Raw genomic sequence first — 24,339 nt, 5'->3', positions numbered from 1 at the left:
AATACAATTAAGGTTCACAATTCATTTCATTTCATTTATTGGATTTATATGCCGCCCCTCTCCGAAAACTCGGGGCGGCTAACAACAATCATGAACAATGTACAGTAAAAAATCTAATACTAAAAAACTAACTTAAGACCCCTAATATATAAAACCAACATACGTACAAACATACCATACATACAGTTGTATCAGCCTAGGGGGAGAAGAAGTCTTAATTCCCCCATGCCTGGCGGCAGAGGTGGGTTTTGAGTAGCTTACGAAAGGCAAGGAGAGTAGGGGCAATTCTAATCTCTGGGGGGAGTTGGTTCCAGAGGGCCGGGGCCGCCACAGAGAAGGCTCTTCTCCTGGGTCCCGCCAAGTGGCATTGTTTCGTTGACGGGACCCGGAGAAGACCCACTCTGTGGGACCTAACTGGCCGCTGGGATTCGTGCGGCAGAAGGCGGTTCCTGAGATAATGGAAGGTTCTCAAAACTTTAGTTGTGACCCCAGAGCTCCTAAAAGTTGTAATTTTTAATGTGATAAAAGGGGGAAATTATTAGAAACGTGAAAATTAAACTTAGTTTTTAGTTTAGTTAAATTTAGTTTTTGTACTAGCCACAGTCACTTTCCAAGATGCTATTACTTGTATATCATCCAAAGGCCCAGCTTTGTTTTTTGTATACTCTCCAATTAAATTTATTTATTTAGTTTAGATGCTGCCCAATTCCAATTTATTTATTCAGTTTAGATACTGCCCAACTCCAATTAATTCTGGGAAGTTCACAAATAAAAACACAAAAAGCAATACAAACCAAACTCAATATTGCTCTGGACAAAATAATAATAATAGTAGTTAAAAAACTGATATTCCTCCCTAAGAATTTTGCTTTGCCAAACATTTTCAATACTATAATTTTAGGTACTATACAGCAGTGTTTCCCAACCTTTTTTGAGCCGCGGCACATTATTCACATTTACAAAATCCTGGGGAACATTGAGCGGGGGGGGGCGGGGGGGGGCGGGTGTGTGTGTGTAAAAAAAAGTTTGGACAAAAAATATCTCTCTTCCTCCCTTTCGCTCTATTTTTCTCTCTCCCTCTTTCTCTCTCTCTCTCTCTCCCTTCCCTCCTCTTTCTTTCCCCTCTCTCTCCATCTCTCTTTGTTTCTCCCTTCCTTCCTCTCTTTTTTGCCCTCCTTCCCTCTCTGTCTTTCCCTCACCCTCCTTCCCCCCTCTTTTTCTCTCTCTCTTGCTTTCTCTCTCTTGCTGTCTTTCTCTTTCTCTCTTCCCCTTCTCTCTCCCTCTCTCTTTCTCTCTCTTGCTATCTCTCTCTCTCTTTTGCTTTCTCTCCCCCCTCTCTCTCCCTCTCTCTTGCTATCTCTCTTTCTCCCTCTCTCTTTTGCTTTCTCTCTTTCTCTATCCCCTCTCTCCTTCTTTCTCTCCCCCTCTCTCCCTCTATTTCTCCCTCTCCCTCTCTTGCTATCTATTTCTCTCCCCCCTCTCTCCCTCTCTTTCTCTCTCTCCCTCTCTTGCTATATCTTTCTCTCTCTTTCTCTCCCCCCCTCTCTTCCTCTCTCTTTCTCTCTCTCCCTCTCTCCCTCTCTTGCTTTCTCTTTCTCTCCCCCCTCTCTCTCTCTCTCTTTCTCCCAGTAGCCCTGGGGCGACGGCAGGGTGATCAGCTGTGAGGCGGAGCTCCAGAACGGAAGCACAGACGGCGGTGGCTAGACACCGTACATTTCTGGCGCTGCGCTGGGCATGGACGTGGGGCTTGAACCTCCATCCTGGTCCAGCCAGCAGGCAAGTGCCAGCCACGCAATTCCAGCATTTCCAGCCGCCGCCGTCGGTGCCTCTGTTCCTCTGTTCTGTAGCTCCGCCTCACAGCTGATCACCCTGACGTCGCCCCACGGCTACTGGGAGAAAGAGAGAGGGAGAGAGGGGGGAGAGAAAGAGAAAGCAAGAGAGTGGGAGAGAGAGAGGGACCACCCTGCCACCACCCCATGGCATGGCTCCTGCCCGCTGCCGCTGCTGCCGCCATCACCCTCCCGCTGCGCGCCGCCCTCCTGCTGCCACTGCCCTCCCACCAAGCCCCAAAGCTCACCTGCTGACAGGGAAGCTCCAGCCGGGCGGGGCGCCGCAGTTGCTGGAAAACTTGGAAGGCGCAAAGAAGCAAGCTCAGCTTCCGGTCTCACAACTTTTTTCTCTTCGCAAAAAGTTGCGAGACCAGAAGCTGAGCTTATTTCTTCGCAGCACACCTGACCATGTCTCGCGGCACACCAGTGTGCCGCGGCACACCGGTTGGGAAATACTGCTATACAGTATATTACATTAAAAAAGATACCATTCAGATACCAGTGACATTAGTCTTGGCCTTGTGTGTGTGTGTATTCTGCCACAACAGAAACACAATCCCACAAACTCTTGCTCTTATTCTTACATGAATAAGGTGGACTTAACAGGATAAAACACAAAGATGTATTGCAATGATCACTGGAATGTTTGACCACCTGTTTGAGAGAGTAATTTCTTATTATAAGATGAGCATAATTTGATATGGGAAAACTCTCTTGAAAACAGCGGTGCTCTCCTTGTTATAAAATCTAAAGTCAAGCTATACAATCTCTGAAACAGAAGCAGGCAAGCATCGGCCACTAGACAGCACTAAAGCTCCAATAAGCCTGGCTTCTCTAGGTTGTAACAGTCACAGCATTATCACGAAGAAACGCTCCATATCATCACCATTCAACTGAAAAAGAAATCCTGGGAGCTTTCACAGAATGAGAATTTTGAAGATATTTTAAAGGCTTTTTGAAGAGCATCCAAATGACAGCATGACAAATGACAAAAAAGAAAAATAGCTAGCGTCTATCCAAGCCCTTGTGTTTGCTTGTTTGTTTGTTTGTTTGTTTTGGGGGGAGGTGGAGAGAATTGGGCTGGGTTTAAAAATTGTATTGTTGTACATTGCTTTACTGTGGTTTATTGAAGACCACTATGTGTACTAAGTCAAACCACAAAATCTGGCTTAGGAACCTAACTGGCTGAATTGCACAAGTTGTGTGTTTTAGTGTCACGGAATCCTGGATGGAATAATAAAAAAACAAGGCAAAGCTTTGCAGTCAGCAGGGATCTGAAACCAAGTCCAGAACTCTTACCTTCTCTACTTCACAAGTTACATGGAACTTCCTTGGTTGTCTTACTTGGTTTTGTTTTGTTTTTAGTAGAATTGTATTGGCATTCTTCAGTTTCCAAAGACCATGGTATCATGCTCTGGATTCCCCAGAGCATGAAGCCTGGGTAGGTTAGTATGGAGCAGTGTTTCCCAACCTTGGCCACTTGAAGATATTTGGACTTCAACTCCCAGAATTCCCCAGCCAGCGAATGTGAATGGGAAACACTGATATGGAGGATAGTTTAGTAGAATATACATAGTTTTATTATCAATCGTATAAACACAGATTGCCAGACTCATTTCATGGGAAGCATGTAAGAGTGGAAAACAAGTCCAAACAAAGGCATAATTACAAGATGGCTATTTTCCTTCAGCAGACAACACGAGTTGTAAACTTATGCATTATCGGATGCATATCACTGTATTTACAGTCAAATGACAGGATTGCAACAGAGAACCAGAAGGCGGCAAACCGTTTATCTAAGGTAATTTTGGTGCCTCCAGGCTGAATCAGAAATAGATTTTTCACTCCTACTCGGATAATCTTCGATTTACAACCAGATCACAACTTTCACTGCCAAGCATATACAGTCATTAAGTGTATTGCAGGGGCTTCCAACTTTGACAACTTTAAGACTTGAGGATTTCAACCCCCAGAGTTCCTCAGTCAGCAAAGCTGGCTGAGGAACTCTGGGTGCTGAACTCCGCAAGTCTTAAAGTTGTCAAAGTTGGAGGCTGGCTTCACGTAATGCTCTGAACCACAAAGTAGCTGACCTTGATTTGGCCCACGGCTACATTTTGGTTTTATCTGTTTTGTGAACAGAGATGATTAGGTTAATACGGTATCTAATGCTTCCCTTAAACACAGGCAAGCAAGTCATGCAAAGCTACTCTCTCAGTATCTTCCCTCTTAAATAGATGGATTTTGATGGATTAAGTTATAATTTTTCTGTTCTGAATAAAAATCTTCTGACTGCCCAACCAAGTTATTATTATTCATCTCTTCTGGCTCCCTTGTACTGAACTGTTCCTACGCACAAGAGCTTCGTCTTGTTCTCTACTTGCTTTGACTGTGAGGCCCTAAAATTCTATGGGGCGGTATATAGGACTTGCTATGAAAGTTTGCTTATATAGCAAGGAAAGCATTTGAAAAAAAATTCTTTGTAAAACTTCTCCAAGGCTTAAGGCTTCCATGCTGCCTCTTATGTCTCCAAAACTTTTTAAAAAGGCCTAAAAATATCAGACCAGCCCACTCAAGGGCTGAATTTAGTTGCTTCTCAAAAGAATCCTCTTTTTCAGAAGACCTTGCCAACAAAAATACCCATAAAGACTGGGATACCAAGAGAGAGCATGTTATCTTGAGGCTATTTGCCCTAAATCCACATCCTCTAACTAATAGTTAGGTTTTAAAAAAACAAAAAAAAACAAAATTCATTCCCATTGGTATAACAGTGTGTATTGTACCTTCTTGGGAATACAGTAAAAAAAAACAAAATAAAAGAGACATTTATTAAAATTTCTAATAATATGTAGAATTTTGAAAAGCATATAGTTTTGTAGCTAAAAAAAAAATGAGTTTCAACCCAGTACTTCCTTCTGTCCTTGGACACTTGAATTAATTAGAGCAAATTACAAGGGAGTCCATGAACAATTTAGAAGCACACTAAGCTCCCTTTTTGAGCCGCTTATAATTTAACCCAAATACCAGAGAAATACTCAGCATAATACCAGGAATGCCTATTTTAAATAACATTTCACACTACTGTTAATCCCACTACTATCGATGAAAATAACATTACTAAATATTTCTCACTTGACCCTTACTTCTGTCCAGCTTCTCAAAGGCATTGCGAAAGAAACCTTAACTGAAAATGAAATTAGGGCCAAGGTGACAGCATTAAAAAAGAAAAGAAAACCATAGAGGCTCTCATGAAATTAATCCCAAAACCCAGAAAAATACAGTTAAAGCGGGAAAAGGGGGTTTTTTTTGGGGGGGGGGGGGGAGGAGGCCCAGTTGGAATAAAATAAGACAAAAGAAAAACATTGTGTAAGAAGCTTGTCCCATCTCACATAAATGAACAAGGGTGCAGATGAACAGTTTGTTCCAGACTAAACTTGTATTCAGAATAGGATTGTCTTGTTTTCTCATGGTATTCAAATTATCGTAGGGCTACATTTTCTTTTTATTTATATCATGTACCATGATATGCAAAATAGTCACATCAATGTACAGACAATGATGTATGTATATATTCAACCATTAATCTCTTGATCTGCTGATTGTTTCCTTACATTGGTGTTTACTTTTGCTGTATTTTCTAGCACTTATTTCTCCCCTACTGTAATGATATGTGAGAAAGACCTTGGGAGCTAGGGCAAAGAGATGCTTCCTAAAATTGGTAAAATTATTAGCCAGATTATTGGGGACAATATGCTGACTCTGTAAACCACTTAGAGAGGGCTGTAAAGCATTGTGAAGCACTATATAAATTTAAGTGCTATTGCTATATTCTTACAATCATACAAAGTATAACCACTCTGGGAGAGTGGCTTGGATGTTGTGGAAAGTAACAATATCAGGAACAAGTAAGAATCCTTATGCTCCTGTATATTTCCTGTTAACATCCATGGAAATAAAATCATTCATGGAAATTATCTTCCTAAAACAGAAATTGGCGATATCTCTTCTCTTAATAAATAATATGTCAACTTTATTTATGATTCTAGGTTGTTTGAGAAGACACCACTCATTTTGTTCTGACAGAGGATCTTGTTAATTTAGAAAATACAAACTGGGACCCAGTTAAAGCACCTGACATTTAAAAAGCTATGAACATGCCCTTGTTGCCAAGAAGAAGTTGTTCTTCACCTTCACTTGGAGTTTTGAATAACCATGGTTCATACAATAGAAGATGGATATCATGCTGGTACTTTTAGGCTGAAGATAGATCAGTTTATGCTTGATCCAAGTTAGATATAATTGCTATATTAAATGAGGCAAAGTACTTATTATCCTACAACTTGGCATAGTAGATTAAGGGGCAGAATCTCTCACATGATTTGAAACTTAGCTCACCATAATAGAGTTTAATTGTTCCACCAACACCAACTGAGTCATCTGAAAATATGTCTCTGCTTGCCCAGAAAGGGGCACACTACCAACTATTACAGGGGGAAAGAAGATTGAATTACAATGGGAATCAATAGTTTGCAATTTTCTCTAATATTCAACCAGGTTAATGGTTAAGCTTTCAGGAGTTAGCTGGAACAAAATGATAGCTAGTCAAAAAGAACAGATTTCTCTAAGATGGTTTACCTCTATAACAGGATTGATACAAGCATATAAGTCCAATGAATGAATGAATGAATGAATGAATGAATGAATGAATGAATGAATGAATGAATGAATGAAATAAAAATAAAAATAAAATACAATAAATACTATCTATACTGAGCTTTGGACTCTTATTTTAAATATATCCAAAGATTCTTTTAAGGGGAAGAAGTCATAGCATTTTTCCTGTTAATTCCATCATTGATACTTTTATAATTGTTTTGTTTTGTTTTACTTTTTGTATTTTCACCAAGAAAGTTTCTGTAAAAAGGTTTGCTACAATGAGAAAAAGGTGTTAAGGGGGTGTTAGTCTTGCCTTGCTCTCTTCATTCCATTCCCTGACAGCTTTCTCTCCAGTTACAGGTGAGTTGTAGATAGACATTTTATCCTAGGTGCAAATGGTTTTTTTTCCCACTTTCTCTTAAAAGCAGAAACAATCCTAGTTTTCTAGGTAAGCATGTACTGATAATTCAAAGGAAAAACCCAACAAAGACCTGGAATCCTCATACATACTTGGAGAAGAAATATGAAAGGGAAAAGAAACCTGAAAGGCAGAGGTTCAATCTCACTCTGCTAAAAGGCCACACTTTCACATTTTGATTAAGACAATAGTACAAAATTCTGTGCAGGGATACTTGATCAGCTGTCCTAGGAAGCTTTTTTTTAAAAAAAGAAAAGAAAAAGAAAGTGGAGCAACATTTTAATTATGATAGGGTTTTTAGTTTTTTAATATTAGATTTGTGCCATTATAATATTGTTTTTATCGTTGTTGTGAGCCGCCCCGAGTCTTCGGAGAGGGGCGGCATACAAATCTAATAAATTCTTCTTCTTCTTCTTCTTCTTCTTCTTATTATTCTTATTATTATTCTTATTATTATTATTATTATTATTATTATTATTATTATTATTATTATTATTTCCCTATTCATAATAGTATTAAAATCGTTTCTAAGCATACTTACTTTCACTGTGTTCATGTTCCAAAAATTTATACAGATGCCCTTTAGCAAACATTGGTCAACACTCAAAAGGGTTTCATAAACTAATATCTTTGTGCCAGCAGCCCAATTCAGGTATGTGTTTATAGCTCATTGCAGCACCAATCTGTACAGAAATACCACAGGTCTAGGCAAGTGAATGGAATTCTTTTGTGACTTGCACATCAACAGGCTGTTAACTAAACCCCATTTTTTGAGTCACCTGCATTACAGCATTGTTTTCAAATTAGAAAACGGAATGTCAGATTTATGTTCAGGGTTACTTTGACTGGATTGTCGGAAATAAGTTATATAGCGGCACGGGCAAAAGATGTCTTGTGCAATTAGATAATAAATTGATCATCAGATAAAAAGGGTAATTTTTGAGAAGTTTGGGAAAGTCTATAAGAATGAGATGTAAGGAAATTACAGTGATCCCTCGATTATCGTGAGGGTTCTGTTCCAAGACCCCTCGCGATAATCGATTTTTCGCGATGTAGGGTTGCGGAAGTAAAAACACCATCTGCGCATGCGCACCCTTTTTTCATGGCCGCGCATGCGCAGATGGTGGAGTTTGCGTGGGCGGCGGGGAAGACCCAGGGAAGGTTCCTTCGGCCACCCAGCAGCTGATCTGCTCGGCAGCGCAGCGAGGAGCCGAATCGGGGTTTCCCCTTTGCGTGGGCGGCGGGGAAACCCCGATCTTCGTCTGCTCGCTGCTGCTGCGGCCACCCAGCAGCTGATCTGCTCGGCAGCGCAGCGAGGAGCCGAATCGGGGTTTCCCCTTTGCGTGGGCGGCGGGGAAACCCTGATCTTCGTCTGCTCGCTGCTGCTGCGGCCGCCCAGCAGCTGATCTCAAGAGGGGGAGAGATAGAGAAAGAGAGAGAAGGAAAGAAAGAGATGAGAGAGGGAGGAAGAGAGTGTGAGAGAGGAAGAAGCAAGATAGAGAAAGAGAGAGAGAAAGAAAGATGAGAAAGGAAGGAAGAGAGTGACGTCATCGGGTGGGAAAAATCGCGATATAGCGTTTCGCGAAGAACGAGATCGCGAAAATTGAGGGATCACTGTATATCACACTTTTTAATATTTAGCCTTCTTTGCAATTTAAACATAGGATGATTGCTTTTAGGACTCTTGGGATCTATTCTAATTCCTTGGCACAGATCAAGGGTATAAATAGAATATATAGCACAACACAATTCCGTAAAATTATAACTCAATACATAGATGTTACAACTTAAACAATGAGGCTTCCACTTTTATAGAACTCAGATAACATGGAAATATCTATCATGGAATGAAACTGAGAATTCATATTATATGGTGCTCATATAATTTAGATGCAGAAAAAACAATTGCTGCCAACCTGCCTTCCATTGAAGACCTGTATCCTGCACGAGTCAAAAAGAGGGCGGTGAAAATATTTACTGACTCCTCACATCCTGGACACAAACTGTTTCAACTCCTACCCTCAAAACATCGCTACAGAGCACTGCACACCAAGACAACTAGGCATAAGAACAGTTTTTTCCTGAACACCATCACTCTACTAAACAAATAATTCCCTTAACACTGTCAGACATTTTTTTACTAAATCTGCACTTCTATTTCTACTAGTTTTTTCTCCTCATTCCTATCATCCTTTTCCTCCCACTTAGGACTGTATGACTGTAATTTGTTGCTTGTATCCTAAGATTTTTATTATTGATTTAATATTGATTGTTTCTTCATTGCTTATTTGACCTCTATGACAATCATTAAGTGTTGTACCACATGATTCTTGACAAATGTATCCTTTTCTTTTATGTACGCTGAGAGCATCTGCACAAAGACAAATTACTTGTGTGTCCAATCACACTTGGCCAATAACATTCTATTCTATCCTATTCTATTCTATAAATGGCAAAGCACTGGAAGTCCTCTGATTTGGGAATGTACATAACATTCTAGCATAGGAAGTCATACTTTGCAATCTTATGCATATTTACTCAGAAGTAAATAAGTAAAATTATAGCTTCCAAGGAGGAAACTCTAAATCAGTGTTTTTCCAAACTTGGCAACTTTAAAATATCTTGACTTCAATTTCCAGAATTCGGAGAGTTGAAGTTCATTCGTTTTAAAGTTGCCAAGTTTGAAAAAAAATGCTATTGTAAATAAACCATCTTGCTGTAAATATTTTAATTTCGCCACAAAGTATTTTGCTTGCCTCTAAGGCTTACCTTTATTTTACACAAGAGTGCTATATCACTAGTTTTAAGTTCCAGAAGAAACCATGAACATTTCACAAATCCCCTTAAGCTGTACTTTTCAGAGTTTGTTTACAGTTCACTTTATTCTCCAGACATCTTAAGTTGAACAGAAAATTTGCCTTGTTTCATTTGTGACAGAAAAATAAAATATGAACATTAAATTCTGCATGCATTTTAGAGCAGAATACGAGATCAAATCTTTTAAAAAGTGTCAAGTTATGTTTACCTTTGAGCAAGTTCATGCTTAAAACTAACACATACGCCTATATTTTAACCAATCAATAGTATAAAGCAGTCCCCCCCAAAGGAATTCAATCAGATGATAAACATTGATTTAATTTAGGATGTGTCTGAAACCAAATGGTAAGAGTTACTGATTAAGCCATAAAGACAGTGGTGATTTAATAATTGTATGCATGTATTTATACTATTTGACTGCTGTCTATTTGCCAGACTCTTGAATAGGAGAATGTGTTAGTTGAACTACAATAAGCCAAGCTGCATCCAGTCCAAAACTTTTACTTTAAAGTTAGCCAAACAGAAAACAGGAAAGAAATAAAATTGGAAATGTCCTTTTGGCAATATATAGTAGAAATCTGAGACCAGAATAAATAAGCAACCAAACTTGTAGTCTTTGGTTATTAGACTGCTGAGTTAAGGCAGGAAAGATACAAATTGAAGTCTATACTTTGCCATGGAGTTCATTGGGTGATCCTGGAACTATCAATGTCTCTCAGAATCTACTAACCTACCTTACAGGTACATAGCTGTGGTAGCAAATTGGAAGATGGAATATTATGCAAATTTTGAAGCAGAATATATATTTCATGAATGAAATCTTAGAATAGAAAAAAAAAGACTTCCAAACCCTGATCCTCTTATTAGCTACTGCATCTTTATGCAGGCGCTCTAAACCAGAGGCCTCCAACCTTGGCAACTTTAAGCCTGGCGAACTTCAACTCCCAGAATTCCCCAGCCAGCTCCACCAGGCTTAAATTTGCAAAGGTTGGAGACCCCTGTTCTAAACGTAAAGCACTGAAATTTAGATGACAAATTCTTGGGAATTTCTGTAAACCATTTAGGGATCTAGATCAAGTCCTTGGTCCATCTAAAACAGGTTACTTTATGGAAAAGAATGTATTTAAACTCTTGTCTGACCTGAATCTTGCTTGAGATAGTCTTCACAACCCTTGGTCCTTCATACCTATTATCTTCCCACCATATTAATTGTGATTTAGACCATGGCATCTGGCTGCTTCCATAGATTTCTTGCCTATGAAATTTTAGTGTCCAAGAGTCACCATTATAAACCATTTCTATATTTCTTGCTCCCACCCCACTCCCAATCCCAGACTCCCACCTAACTTCCTTCATCTGCCAAATATTGGCCAAGTCTAAGAAGCTGGGGCTTTTCTGTGTTATTTATTTTCTCCAAAACCAAGAGATCTTTCTATCAATCATAATGAAACCACATAATATGCAACTATTGATCAGGACTTTGAATTCAATGCCTGCACACCTCACGCTTTCCGAATCTCCCATTTTAGTACACTTTGAAATTCAGGGAGTTTAAGTGACACATTTGATATATAGGACTGTTATAAATCAAATCCCAGGGAAAACCAGAAGCATCACAGCGATACCGGCTGGAAAAATAGCAGGCTCTGATGAGCTCTGTGAAAATCCAGCCAGACAAACCACAGTCCAAAGACCTGTTGGGGGAGAATCTTCAGACCGGAACCATCTTGTAGGGACAGCGAAGTCTCGGACAACCAAGCTGAACAGGAAACCTCCTTGAAGGTCAGAGACATCTCTTTGGACTGGTGGGGGAGTAGAGGGAACCATTTCAAAATTACTGCTACGAAGTTAGGTCATCTGGACTAAGATTTTAGTGTTTGAAGGAAGTGATGGAACTAGGTGAGTTATTGGCCAACTCACAGGTGAAGGATTTTAAATTTGGACAAAAAGGTGTCCTGAAGCCGTAAATACCAATTAATTGGCATTTGGGAAATTCAATGAAGGGAGAAGGACAAAGTGGCTGTTAAAACATCAAAGCCCAAGAAAATTCCTGTCTTTATAATTAGATTTGAAGAAATTAATCAATAAAATAAAAGAAGATAACTTGGGGAAAAGCAATTTTTATGTGGAATTAAAGTACAGTGGTACCTCTACTTAAGAACTTAATTTGTTCTGTGACCAGGTTCTTAAGTAAAAAAGTTTGTAAGTGGGAGCAATTTTTCCCATAGGAATCAATGTAAAAGCAAATAATGCGAGCAAACCCATTAGGAAAGAAATGAAAGCTTGAAATTTGGGTGGGAGGAGAAGAAGGAAGAAGAGGAGGAGGACAGTCGCTGCCCAGAGTGAAGGGAGTGTTTCTTTTCTCTGGGTGCTGGCAGAGTTTTATTCCCTCTCCAAGTGCCCAAAGAAAGGAAAATGCTTTGTTAGCTCTCAACTGCCAAAGCCTCTTAAGTACCACCGAAAGGCTCCTCTCACAGCCCAAAAAAGCCCAAGATGACCAGGATTAAATGGGGAGTGGCAGGAAACTGGCTAGACTTTCGTGCTGCTCTCAAATTTCCTGAGAAATTTTTCAGGGCTCAGGTTCTTAAGTAGAAAATGGTTCTTAAGAAGAGGCAAAAAAAATCTTGAACACTCGGTTCTTATCTAGAAAAGTTCTTAAGTAGAGGCATTCTTAAGTAGAGGTACCACGGTATTTTAGACAGTTTTGACAAGCAACTACTGTAGTTTGAAAGTACTGTATTGTGGATTTGAGATTGCAACTACTGTAGTTTGAAAGTACAGTGATCCCCCGCGTTTCGCGATCCTGATCATTGCGAAAGGCTATATCGCGATTTTTCAACCCGGAAGTCAAAACACCATCTGCGCATGCGCGCCCTTTTTTCTATGGCCACGCATGCATAGATGGCGCTGGGCAGATCAGCTGCTGGGCGGCTTCCCTGGGTCTTCCCCCTCTTGCTGGCGGGAGGGCGAGCGGCGGGCATCAGTGAGGAGTTTCCCCACCGCCCACGCAAACTCCTCGCTGCTGCCACGCCTGCCGCTTGTCTTGTCCGCCCGCCGCTTGTCCGCCGCCTGCCTGCCCGCACGCGCGCCGCTCGCCCGCCCTTCGCCCTCCCACGCCGTTCGCTCGCGCCGCTTCCCAGCTGAGTCCTGAAGCCAGAAGGCAAAGGCGAACTTCCGCGTTTGGCTTCGGGACTCAGCTGGGAAGCAGCGCTGGGGTTTCCCCACCGCCCACGCAAACTCCTCGCTGCCGCTCGCCCGCCCTTCGCCCGCCCACGCCGTTCGCTCGCGCCGCTTCCCAGCTGAGTCCTGAAGCCAAACGCGGAAGTTCGCTTCAGGACTCAGCTGGGAAGCGGCGTGAGCGAACGGCGTGGGCGGGCGAAGGGCGGGCGAGCGGCAGCGAGGAGTTTGCGTGGGCGGTGGGGAAACCCCAGCGCCGCTTCCCAGCTGAGTCCCGAAGCCAAACGCGGAAGTTCGCCTTTGCCTTCTGGCTTCAGGACTCAGCTGGGAAGCGGCGCGAGCGAACGGCGTGGGCGGGTGAAGGGCGGGCGAGCGGCGGGCGCGCGGGCAGGCAGGCAGCGGACAAGCGGCGGGCGGACAAGACAAGCAGCGGGCGCGGCAGCAGCGAGGAGTTTGCGTGGGCGGCGGGGAAACCCCAATCTTCGGCTCCTCGCTGCTGCGGCGGAAGTAAAAACACCATCTGCGCATGCGCAGATGGTGTTTTTACTTCTGCACCGCTACTTCGCGAAAAACCGATCATTGCGAGGGGTCCTGGAACGGAACCCTCGCGATAATCGGGGGACCACTGTACTGTATTGCGGATTTCCATCTGCTGGTGGAAAGAGAGCATTACAACATTTGGTGGAAGACAGAAGAAAAAGTGCAGCTGTGAAATTTGACCTTGACAACTGGAAAAGATAATTTGGAAACTGAGAACTTTTAAGGAGTGTTTGTTTTGCTACATTGCTTGGTCTTGATTTTTTATGACTGTGCAAGATAATAAATCTTTGCCTTGAAGTCAACTGGACTAATATTGGAATTGGACAATAGAAATTGGAAATAAAAGGAGATTATAGGGACTTTAAGTTTTTAATTAAATGTGATAGAACATAAAAAGTTTAAAAATTTGTTAACCTGTTAATATGGAATTTTGGGTGTATGAGGAGTTACCTGGGAAGTTAAAAATGTGTGTGAAACCTTAAAAAGTAATAAAAGGTCAGAAATGTTGTTGGAATATACAGAGCAGTAAATAAGGAGTTAGGAAAAAAGAATTTAAATACGAAACAAGAAATTAACTTTGAAGAAAAAAATACTGAAAGTAAAAAACAGCTAACTGATTTCACTGGTATTTACAGTGGCACAAAAAGAATAGACAGGATGAAATACCTCCCAAAAATAATCAATTAAAGGGTAAAAAGGGAAATAGTAGGAAGAGATTAGGAGAAAGAATTTTACTGAAAGAGTAGTAGATCCTTGGAACAAACTTCCAGACGTGGTAGATAAATCCACAGTAACTGAATTTAAACATGCCTGGGATAAACATATATCCATCCTAAGATAAAATACAGAAAATAGTATAAGGGCAGACTAGATGGACCATGAGGTCTTTTTCTGCCGTCAGACTTCTATGTTTCTAGAAAGCTTGGGGAGAATTACTTGAATAATACATTTAAAAGTGAGAAAAAAGATCCGGAAGAAAAGATGTAATACATTTTCTTTTTTTAAAAAAAGAAGAAGTTACGAGAATGGGATAAAGGGAGAAAATTAAGAAGTGGAACCTTTGAGAGACCAAGAGAAAATGGCTAAAAAGGGGAAGGTTAATAGAAAAGAGGAAGGAAAATAAGGTCTATAGTAGTAGATTAAAGAGGATTGTAGTTAATATTGATTGTGAATGGTCAACAATATTAAAGGGTTTTATGCAAGATTTCAATTTGATGATGTCTATTGTTTATAGTAAAACAGAACAGCAAATGGAATATGAAATGGCAATTTAGTGCCATTTGGAAGACAAGTTAAATTTAAATTAAGAGATGAATTTAAAATGTTAAATGTGGGATGGGAAATTTGAGAAATGTATTTAGCAATGGAGAAATAAGACAATAATTGATGTTATTGTAAAAGATTAGAAACACAGGGCGTTTAGTAATTTTGTTTAAGCATTAAGAAAATAAGTTAAGATAGAAAAGTATGGAAAGAGTATTATGGCAAAATTAGAAATTGAGATATAATGTAAAATGGATTATGTATATAAAAAAATGTATTAAAATGATCCAACAACAGTTTGTTCACTTGTACGTTGGGGGCAGGGGGGACGGGACAAAAATATTGTAATAAAAATTGAAATCAAATCCCACAAGCCTATGAATGGCATATGCAATTGTAAAATGCATTAGAAATATAGTTAATATAATGAAATTAGGCTTGCTTATGTATTGGGCCTTGGATGATTCACAAGAAAATCAAAACTCCAAGATTAAACATACAATGAATGTTACAAATTATCTTCCCTGTCTTTTGTAGGAGATGTACTACTGAAAGGTTTCCAACATCCTGCCTATATCTCTGCAACTTTAATTACAAAGGCATTTTCCTCCAAGTCAGACAACCTAATAAAGAATTAATGGCATTTTAAAGTTTCTGACATAAATAACTCCCCCCCCCCCGCCACAAATAATCAACAAAGAGAACAAGCTCTCCATTCACTGGAGCAAGTCAGCAGGGAGAGAAAGTTACAATCCTCAGCGTTTTATTTTATGAATATAGAATTGTGGCCTTGAAGGCGTTGTCACTCTGAAGGTCACGAGATAAATTTCTTATTCTGTAAAAGAATTCAAAATAATGAAAAGAAGCTAAGAGCATAGAATTCACTCCAACACATGAACAGCACTCCCCAACGAAACACCACCCACTACAAATAAACCACCTGCCCTATGCAGACTTTCATTGCACCAGCATTTGGAAACAACTTTCAAGCATCCCATTGACACTGCACTATAGCTCCCTTCTAAAAGCAAAGCAGCCCTGCCATTTATATTTCACATTGCTCCAAGGTTACCTTAACATTTGAATGGCACTTGAAGGAGCGTTTTGCACATGTGCTCTACCGAAATCTCTTCAATCTATTGCAAAAGCTGGTTGAAGTAAGATATCATGAAGCACCTCTCTGTGGCACATCATGTCGTCTTCTTTACCCCCAGGAAGTTGCACCTCTCTTTCATGCTATAACTACCTCATCAAAGGGGAAAAGCAGCCACTTATAAGTCTACTCATAAGATAGAATCTTCCCATCTTCTATGGCAGTGATCGTGAACCTTTTTTAGTTCGCATGCCAAAAGTGTGTGTGTGTGTGTGTGTGTGCTAGCATGCGTGCATGTGCCCACACCCCTTCCCTCCCTCCCCTATGTATGTGCACCCCATGCTGCCCCTGGGCATGCATACAATCCCTATGTCCCTGGGCATGCGCACAGGCCTCACTGAAGCCTGGGATGGTGAAAAAACAGGCAAACAGGCAAACCTGAAATTTAGAAAACACACTTCCAATTTGCCCGTTGTGCTGGTTTTTTGCATTGTCTAATTGACAGGACATAGAGAAAGCCGGCTCTGTGGGACCCAACGGGTCACTCTTTGCTCTTTCATTCTTTTGAGTAGGACCGTCTTCTGCCGCACGAATCCCAGCGACCAGTTAGGTCCCACAGAGTGGGTCTTCTCCGGGTCCCGTCAACTAAACAATGCCACTTGGCGGGACCCAGGGGAAGAGCCTTCTCTGTGGTGGCCCCGGCCCTCTGGAACCAACTCCCCCCAGAGATTACAATTGCCCCCACCCTCCTTGCCTTTCGCAAGCTACTTAAAACCCACCTCTGCCGCCAGGCATGGGGGAATTAAGATTCCTTTTCCCCCTAGGCCTTTACAATTGTATGCATGGTACGTTTGTATGTATGTTTGGGTGGTTTTTTTTGTTTGTTTTTTTAATATTAAGGGGTTTTTAATTCGCTTTTAGTATTGGATTATTATTGTATACTGTTTATGATTGCTGTTAGCCACCCCGAGTTTTCGGAGAGGGGCGGCAGATAAATCCAATAAAACTAAACTAAACTCCATGGTACATTTATCGAGGATTTAAAAAGATTCTGAAATCAGTTATTCTGCCCCTCCCTTTGCACATTTCTCTTCAAATTTATGAAAGTATGGTGGCATTTACAAGCAGTTGGATTAGCTCATTTTGATGACTTAGCTAATTTTGGTTAATATAGGGCCTAGTTATGCCAGCTTACCCTCAGTAACCTTGGCAGCTCCTATGTTCATACCTATTTTATTTTATTTTAACTATGGATGATACCTGCTTGGATGCATTGCACGGCCATGTTTTAAATATGCATGCTTCTTAAACATGCATACTTGCTGTGTTTAGCTAGTTTTTTGTTTTAATAATTGGCTATTAATCTGCAAACTAATTTTCTCAGATGAAATTTTGTAATTGCTGTGCTTTTTCATTTGTAATGAAACTTGGTAAATATTCATAATGAATACATTATAATAATTTCAACATTATAAATAAATAGTGGTCCTCAACTTGTGACCACAATTGCACCCAAATTTTCTGTTACTATGTGAGATATTTGTTAAGTGAATTTTACCCTATTTTATCACCTTTCTTGCTACAGTGAATTACTGCCGTTATTAAGTTAGTAACACAGTTGGTAAGTGAATCTGGCTTCCCCATTGACTTTACTTGTTCTTTTTGCAAAAGGTGATCACATGACCCTAGGAAACTGCAACCGTCATAAATATGAACCAGCTGCCAAGCAGCTGAATTTTGATCAAGTGGCCATGAATATGCTGCAACAGTCATAAATGTGAAACACTGTTATAAAGTCAATTTTTTTCAGTGCTGTTGTAATTTCAAATGGCTCCTAAATGAACTGTTGTAACTTGAGGACTACCTATAGTAATGTCTTTTCCATATTGCTCATATCATTATGAATGTTGTATTACACAAATCTGGTTGTTAGTAAGAATATCCTACTATTCTCTTGGCATGTTTCATAATGCAATTAAGATCCTTTTCTACTAACATGGTTAATGTAACATGAACCCTACTTTCCGTTCTGAAAAATACAGGGGGATTCATTGTTCTCTGAAAAACAGAAAATTTATGAGCAAGTCTGAAAAGAAAAACACTTGGAACAGCCATCATAATTTAACACCACCTATAGTTGCTATCACAAAGGCAGACTGTAAAAGTAGGTTACCTAATTTAATCAGATATTCATTTAAAAGCAATTGTTAAAATCACAGGATATGAAGGGAGCTTTAGATGCTAGATACGGGGAACCCTTCAATTTATTTGGACCACAGTCAAAGAGTAAGGAGCGAGATGGATGATATTCCTTCTCTTCCAATCTCCTCCATTTCCCCTGCAGAATTGTCTTGAGAGGCTCATTCTCTAGATATCTGCTTGACTTTCCTTACAGAAGAATAAAACCAGGAAACGTTTTTCATTGGAAAACTGCTGCTGCAAAACATACTCCGAGTAAGAGGTGTGTGTGTGTGTGTGTGTGTGTGTGTGTGTGAGAGAGAGAGAGAGAGAGAGGGAGAGAAACGGAAGGAAGGAAAAGAAAGAAAGAGAAAGAGAAAGAAGGAAGGAAGGAAAGAAGGAAAGAAGGAAGGAAAGAAGGAAGGAAGGAAAGAAGGAAGGAAAGAAGGAAAGAAAGAAGGAAGGAAGGAAGGAAGGAAGGAAGGAAGGAAGGAAGGAAGGAAGGAAGGAAGGAAGGAAGGAAGGAAGGGAGTCCTTATATGTTTTAAGAGCATCACTAAGTATGAAAAAGACATTTATTGTGAGGTATCTATCTGATATAGTCATGGGTCCGATTCCACAGTCAACATATTTTCTCTTGTGGTCCTATTCATAGCATGGAAGAAGTGAACCGACTAGTTCAGAAGCAAAACACTGCTGAACAAATCATTTAGATCCCCACTTGACCCCCTTGTAATATAGTGGTTAAGATGTCAAATTAAGAAGTAGGGAGACTTAAGTTCTAATCTATCCTCATCCATGGACACTCACAGGGAGATTTAGGGCCAACTATTTCAGCCTAAGGCCCTCCCCAGCTGTTATTGTGAGAAAAATTAGGAAGAGAGAGAATAAATACCAGAGAGAGAGAATAAATACCATATTTTTCAGAATATAAAATGCACTGGAGTATAAGACACATCTTAGTTTTGGGGGAGGAAAATAGGGAAAAGAATCTGCTTACCAGATATTCATCTGGCTAGCATCCTTAGTGGGATCAGCTTCAGCATATTATATTATCCCCTGGTTAGGGCTTTAAAAAAACTTTATTTGGAGAGAGTAATGATGAAAGAGTTTGCGAGCCAGTAAGAGCTGGGAACATCATTAGCACCTGGAAAGAAACATTCTGAGCAAGTAGAGCAATGGAAAAAACCATGCAAAGACTTAGGACTTGGAAAACATTCTTCACAGAGTAACAATGAAAAAGCGTGCAAGCTAGTAAAAGCTGGGAACATTGTTAGCACTTGGTTAGGGATGGAAAGAAACTTATCCAGAGCAAGTTAAAGCAATAAAAAACCCCTGGAAAGACTTAAGACTTGGGAAACATTCTTTGCAGAGAGTTACAATGAGTTTGTAAGCTGGTAAGAGCTGGGAACATTGTTAGCACCTGGTTAGGGCTGGAAAGAAACTTACTTGGAGCAAGTTAGGGCAATGGAAAAAAATCCTGCAAAGACTTAGAGCAGGGGTCCCCAAACTTTTTACACAGGGGGCCAGTTCACTGTCCCTCAGACTGTTGGAGGGACGGACTATTAAAAAAACGTGTGAACAAATCCCTATGCACACTGCACATACCTTATTTAAAGTAAAAAACAAAATGGGAACAAATACAATATTTAATATTTATTCTTCCTCTTTCTCTCTCTCTCCCTTTCTCTCTGTCCTTCTGTCTTTCTAGTTCTCTCTCTCTCTTTCTCTCTGTCCTCTCTTTCTCTTTCTCTCTTTCTTTCTTTCTCTCTCTTCTCTCTTTCTCTCACTCACTCTCTTTGTATCTCTCCCTCTTTCTCTCTCCCTCTCTCTGTCTCCTCCTTTCTCTCTCTTTCTTCCTTTCTATCTCTCTTCTTCCTTTCTCTCTCCCTCTCTATCTTTCCCTCTTTCTCTCCCCCTCTCTCTTTCTTTCTCTCTCTCTTCTCTTTCTCTCACTCACTCTCTTTCTATCTCTCCCTCTTTCTCTCTACCTTTCTTTCTCTTTCTCTCTCTCCTTTTCTCTGTCCCTCTCTTTCTTTCTCTCTGTTCTTCTCTTTCTTTCTCTCTGTCCCTCTCTTTCTTTCTCTCTGTCCCTCTTTCTTTCTCTCTGTCCCTCTCTTTCTTTCTCTCTGTCCCTCTCTTTCTTTCTCTCCGTCCCTCTTTCTTTCTCTCTGTCCCTTTCTTTCTTTCTCTATGTCCCTCTCTTTCTTTCTCTGTCCCTCTCTTTCTTTCTCTGTCCCTCTCTTTCTTTCTCTCTGTCCCTCTCTTTCTTTCTTTGTCCCTCTTTCTTTTTCTCTGTCCCTCTCTTTCTTTCTCTCTGTCCCTCTCTTTCTTTCTCTCTGTCCCTCTTTCTTTCTCTCTGTCCCTCTCTTTCTTTCTCTCTGTCCCTCTCTTTCTCTGGGTCCCTCTTTCTTTCTCTCTGTCCCTCTCTTTCTTTCTCTCTGTCCCTCTTTCTTTCTCTCTGCCCCTCTCTTTCTTTCTCTCTTATCTCTCCTTCTCTCACTCACTCTCTTTGTATCTCTCTCTTTCTCTCTCTCCTTCTCTATCACTCCCTCTTTCTCTCTCCCCCTTTCTATCTCTCCTCTTCCTTTCTCTCTCTTTCTTTCTCTCTCTTTCTCTCTCCCTTATTTTTTCTCTCTCTCTCTTTCTCTCTCATGCACCACACCAGCAGCAGAGAGAGAAAGAGAGAGGTAGAGATCAGGCGCGTTACCGGGTGGTGGAGGCGGTGTGAGGCCAGACGCTGGGTGCCGGGGACGTGGGGGGAGGGCGAAGGGGTGGACGTGGCTGCTGCTTCTCAGCTGCAGAGCCGAATGGGGCGGAGATCAACGGCGGAGTCCGGCGCTGGGGCCATGCGGGACCACTTATCCAGGCGGGCGTGGACCGGCAAGCCGCCCTCCGCTCTCTCTCTTTCTCTCTCTGTTGCTGGTGTGGTGTATGAGAGAGAAAGAGAGATATCATTAGCAGCTAGTTAGGGCTGAAAAGAAAAGCTACATTCAGAGTATAAGACACACCCAAATTATCAGCCTTTATTAGGGAGGAAAAAGATGCGCCTTATACTCCAAAAAATACAGTAAGTAAAAAAAAGGAGGGGGGAAAAGAGAAAAGAAAAGAAAAGAGCCATCTCCTTCTTGCACAGATTCCTTTAAAAACCATAACAACTATAATTTCCCACTGCAGCTCTTTGCAACCATGTAAGAGGTATACAAAGCAAAGCAAAAATGTCTAAGGAAACTATGAGTTTCTTTTTCTTTGCAGGAAAAGAGGAGGGGGGGGAGGCAATGTGGCTGTTTTTCTTCTTTGATTTATATTTTGTTACCGTCATCCAGCTCACTTTTCAGGAAAGTTAGAATCACAGGATGAGAACCGGGTGCTGATATGTAAACAATGACAGACCATGGAGCACATTACAAATTCCTCATTTTATGTCCAAGGAGGAAATGAGAACTCTGGAAAAATCAATCCTGATTAGAGACCTGAACAATGAGGCTGGCAAGGAAAATGCCAATAAAATGGAATTCACAAGACAGATGAGTGAAATGTACAACCCAGAGCCACTTCAAAATACTAAGAGACAAACACGTTTGCAACTTGCCGACTGACAATTATAATTCAGTGAAACAGACTTCTTTTGGATTTTTTGAATTTTTGTATATCTGTGAATATTATTAAAATGAAATGAATGTTATCGGAGCTACCTAAACCTTAGATACAGGAAGTAAATTTGAGGGAATAAATAAATTCCAAACGTTTATCTTCGTTACATTCATTATGTAATGTGTCAGAGTGGAAAAAAAAAACATTGTGTGTCCTTGTACTGACTTTGGCTGCAATAATTGCAACTGATTCTTCCTTCTAATTAGTGACCAGTCTCGCACATTGCTATGCAAGAACCTCAGTCTACTCCTCAATGTCAAATTGATTTGCCTCATCAATATTTGGGGGTTTCTAGCAGAAATGGTGTCAAACCCCATATTGGAACATGACGTTGCCCAGTGATTTCATGTAAATGAAATGAAGAAGGGGAGGTGTTCTGACCCAACTGCCGGACCAAGGAACACAGCACAAGCAGTGTCCGAACAAATCTTGTTTTAATATTAACAAACTAATTATCTGTCCTAGCAGTTATTCTATTCATTTCAATGAAATGAAAGCAACATGTCTGTCCAATCTGAGGACCGAGTCAAAGCTGGGTCCTAAGAGGGCAGATCCTGTCAAAATTAACAGGCTCAGTCCTCATTCTGAGTGGACGAGGGCAATCCATCCTGAATGCTGGCTCTATCCACAATGGAGAACTACTATTTTTTTTCAAATCATCTCCTTTTCAAGACCTTATGACTGACTTTGGATCGGTGCAGTCCCAGAGCTTTTGAAAGTTCTCCCAGACTGATGGAAACCAATTATTATATATGTATACAAGCTTTACATTTTTAAATAGCTCCACGGCTCTTCTGCAAAGGTGACAGCCGGGGGCGACACTTCTTGGCTTTTTCCCGAACGCAAACACTGAACCCTTGCCGAACGTCCGAGTTCAGCATTCAGGAGAACCCCGAGAAGCCCCCTGGCTGTTTCAGAAGGTGACAGCCGGGCGGCGGCGCTTCTCGGCGGCCTCCTGAACCCAAACCTTAGCTGAACCTCCAGGTTCGGGGTTCAGCAGAATGCCGAGAAGCGCCCAGCTGTTTCAAAAGGTGACAGCCGGGCGGCGGTGCCCAGCGGAGTGCCGTTTTTGCAATGTTTTTTTGCTTGCAGGCATTAATCAGCTTTACATTGTTTCCTATGGGAAACATTGTTTCGTCTTACGAACGTTTCACCTTACGAACCTCCTCCCGGAACCAATTAAGTTCGTAAGACGAGGTATCACTGTATATCATATTTTTCAAGCAAAATTCTAAAAAATCTAAAAATATTAGTTAGAATATTTTAAAGTGATTATTAATGCTGTTTTGTTCTCTCAACATTTGGAAGTTTTCAGCTCTTATAATAGAGAACAATATCCCCCACCCATCCTTTTCTCTGATAAAATCTTAGGATCAGTGCAAAAGCAATATCAAAGAAGCATCAAAAGCAGGTGGGTTGTTGCCGGTTAGGACTGGTTCTTTAGAACCGGTAATAGAAATTTACTATTGCTCGCCAAACCGAAAGCAATGACTGAATGGTCCATACTCCTGAACTTTTCCTCCGGTTGCCACAGCTTGCAACAAAACCGTCCTCTGCACATGTGCAAAGGCTTCTGTACATGTGCAGAGGGTCATTTGTGGGTGTTTTGCACGATGTGACGGCGAACCAGTAGGGGAGGTAAGTGGAACCCATCCCTATAATAACTACCAATAATTATAATCAATGACTATAAAATGGGCGGAAAGCAGAATCCAATGCTTTTTTAAGAAAGAAATTCTTAATTGCCAATAGACTGCAGAGACAATGGAAATTAATTTCTATGCCTTGGGGCACAGCATTGCATATATGGGACACTGCATAGAAACATCTCCGCTTTATGCCTGCTTGCCTTATTAGGTCTGGGATGCAAATCGCCATCAAAATATTGGAGCACATGGGAAAGAATATGGTGAAGAAAAGGGTCTTTTCTAGATGCAAAGCCTATTAGACTAAAAGATTCACAACTACACTTTGAACTGACCGCCGGAAAAAATAACAGTTTTAGCATGTAAAAAATGAAATTCAGTTTTAATATGGCAATGCTTAGCTTAGCGAGGGTGAATGTTTTTTCCCTCCGGGTGCCAAAAGTGCATGCACGTACCCTATCACCCACGGGTGAGTGCCCCCATCCATAATTCAATGTCTGGAGAGGGCAAAAACAGCTCCCCCCAGGAGGCCGGAAATGGCCCATTTTCTGACTTCTGGTGAACCCGGTAGGCCCTTTTTCACTCTCCCCAGTCTACAGAGGCTTCCCTAAAGCCTGGAGAGCGCAAAAATGCCCCCCTCCGCCCCCCCAAACCATCCGGAAGCCAAAAATGCCCCCCAGAGCCTCCGTGTGAGCCAAAAATCAGCTGGCTGGCATACACATACGTGCTGGAGCTAATCTAGGGCAACAGCTCACGTACAGGCAGATATGGCTCCATGTGCCATTTGTGGCACATGTGCCATGGGATCGCCATCACTGGCCTAGCTCATGCCAGCAATCAAAGTATTGCATTTTATATTAACTGTCTTTCAGGGATGCCTCCCTGTAAACCACATGAAAGTCCTCCAAGCAGATAACTAAAGAATGAATGATTGGATCACTAAAAGAAAGTGCACCTCACCATTTCTCCACTTCCTCAAAATCCACCACTAATGCTATCTCATGTCAGACATCCACTATTTTAAGAGTGAAACTCCATCCAACAAAGGTGGCATATCTAAAGCAAAAGTCA

At 41.0% G+C, this 24,339-nt stretch overlaps 1 protein-coding gene across 4 annotated transcripts in view; it reads right to left on the bottom strand.

The window, feature by feature from the left end:
• The window catches only part of PTPN14 (protein tyrosine phosphatase non-receptor type 14), a 136,989-nt gene that overhangs the window by 48,622 nt on the left and 64,028 nt on the right, over positions 1-24,339 (bottom strand). The gene's annotated exons all lie outside the window — the stretch shown is intronic.

The sequence above is a fragment of the Erythrolamprus reginae genome, chromosome 1 (assembly GCF_031021105.1).
Source record: "Erythrolamprus reginae isolate rEryReg1 chromosome 1, rEryReg1.hap1, whole genome shotgun sequence".
NCBI lineage: Eukaryota > Metazoa > Chordata > Lepidosauria > Squamata > Dipsadidae > Erythrolamprus > Erythrolamprus reginae.
This window is presented reverse-complemented; position numbering and strand designations above follow the sequence as displayed.